Consider the following 2,468-nt stretch of genomic DNA (forward strand, 5'->3'; position numbering starts at 1 on the left):
CGCCCCCAGCCGCCGCCCCGCGCGCCCCGCCCCTGACCCGGGAGCGCGCGCGCGCAGCGGAGACCCGGTTCCCGTCTAGGGGTGCGGGAGCTCCCGGGCTCCGAGTCCCTGGGTACGATTTCGAAACGCCCACGCAAAACCTGTCTACCTCGCTGGCTGAGGGAACCTCATCCCAGAAAACGCCCCGAACGTCGTGTGCCTTGCAGCGTGCACCTTGCTAGTGCATTCCGTCGGGACAAACAGAACTCGCCTGGGTTTAGAGTGGCCCTGCCACACCCAACTTTTCAAAAAGTTGTTTCTGGATGCGGAGACCAGTACTGCGAGCTTCCCGCCAAAGACTCATTCTTAAGATATTTTGGGGAAGAGGTGTCTACTTCATCCCGTTTCTCTTTCATTGGCCTGTGGTACATGAATGGTGGGAATACAACAGGATTGGCCCACTTTGTGGATTCCATGGAGCTACGTGTTCTGGGGCATAATTTCAATGCAGTGCAGAATGGTGGATGTTAGAGGGAAGCTGGAGGAAAGAGGACGTGGCAAGTTGCCAAAGGAGAAAAGTTTGAAGAGATACAAGCAATCCACAGATGTAGGGCTAACAAGAACCCTTTCCCACAGGAAAGATAGTATCCCACTGTTCTCCACGCTCTCTCTTCCCTTTTTTTTCAATCTTCCTCCAAATACCCAAGCTTTCCCTAATAGCTCTTGCCTATTTCCCCTTAAAGAACACAGTTAAGAGGGCAGGCTCTGGAGTCAGAGTTCTGAAATTCAAACTACAAATTTCTGGCTCCACTAGTCTTATTAACTGTGTGAACGTGAGTTTCCTCAATGGGAAGAGTGTTAAAACCTACATGAGATTATTGTGAGACTTAAGTGACAGCATCCGTGTAAACGACTCACAGGCCTGAAACACCTTGAGTCACCCCAAGTCAGCATGTTAGGGCTCTTCCGGCGATTCTGGAACTCCGTTGATCCAGCGCAAGAAATTCTGCACAGGCCAACAGAAGCCATCAGCTCGTTAGGCCTTACTCCTGGAACCTGAGCCGGCCCCAGTCAGGGGACGACCACGTGAAAACGACAGAAACCCGGGTCTGAGAGCCCCTCAGGATGTGGGTCCTCCTCGGGCGTTGGAGAGGGTTGGAGAGGGCACCAAAGTGAGAAAACAGAACCTCGCCCTCTCGGTCACAATCCAGGCTCTTGGCCCATCGCCCAGGCAGCACTAGCAGCCTGCACCAGAGAATTTAGATAATTTTGAGGAAGACATTCCAATAGGGGAAGTGGGGAAGGGAGGATGGGGGGAAGGGAGTTTAATGTACGTACGCCTGGGGAAGAAATAATGGCTCAAAATTGTTCACATTTGATGAACACTATGAACAACTATTTTTAAAAGGCGTTTAAATTGAGAAGAAAGAAGTCAAACTATTTGCAATTCACGATGTTGTGTAATTAGAAACTCCTAAAGGATCTACAAAAAGGTTTCTGGAACTGGTTGCAGTATATACAAGGTTGATGTAACAAAAATCAATCATTTTCTACATACTGTAAAAGAACAACTGGAAATTGAAATTGAAAATAAAACTATGTAATGCACATCAGCATCCTAAAACATGAAATGCATAGGGATAAATTTAAGAAAACATATACAAGACCTGTACACTGAGCCCTATAAATCAGTGCCAAAGGGAAATTGAAGACCTAAATTAATAGCTACTACGTGTTCATGAATTAGAAGACCCTGGACTGTTAAAATTGTCAGTTAGCCCCAAATCCCAGAAGAAAAGTTTTTAATTTGACAAGGTGTCTCAAATTTATATGGAAATGCATAGGGGGAACAGAGTTGGAGCACACTGCATGCCTATTTCCAAACCTTGGTATAAAACCAGTTTACAGGATGGTGTGGTAGGTAGGCATAAGGATGGACATGTAGATCAATGAAACAGAATACAGTCCAGACCCATATGTCAACTGACTTTCAACAGATGTCAAGGGAAGTGTTTTCAACAAATATTGCTGAAACAACTAGATATTCACTGGGGGAAAAAAAGTATGATGTCCTTAACTTATACCATATGCAAGTATTAATTTGATGTGGATTATAAACCTTATCATAAAAGCTAAAACTATAAAATTCTAGAAAAAAATACAATTTTTGTGACCTTGAGGAAGGCAGAGATTTCTTACATACAATGACAAAAAAGGCATTAATCAGAAAAGACAGATGTAACTTCATCAAAACATAAAACTTCTGTTATCCCAAAGACACCATTTAAAAAAAGAAAATATTCACCATGTACCTGACAAGGAACTCATATCCAGAATACTGTATATATAAAGAATGCTTACAACTCAATAATACAACAACCCAATTTTTTAAATGAGTGAAAGATTTGAATAGACACTTTACAAAGAAGGTATAGAAATAAAAATAGCACACGCAAAGAATGCTCAGTAGTATTAGTTATTAAAGAAAT

Source organism: Desmodus rotundus, chromosome 4 (genome assembly GCF_022682495.2).
Source record: "Desmodus rotundus isolate HL8 chromosome 4, HLdesRot8A.1, whole genome shotgun sequence".
NCBI classification, from domain to species: Eukaryota; Metazoa; Chordata; class Mammalia; order Chiroptera; family Phyllostomidae; genus Desmodus; species Desmodus rotundus.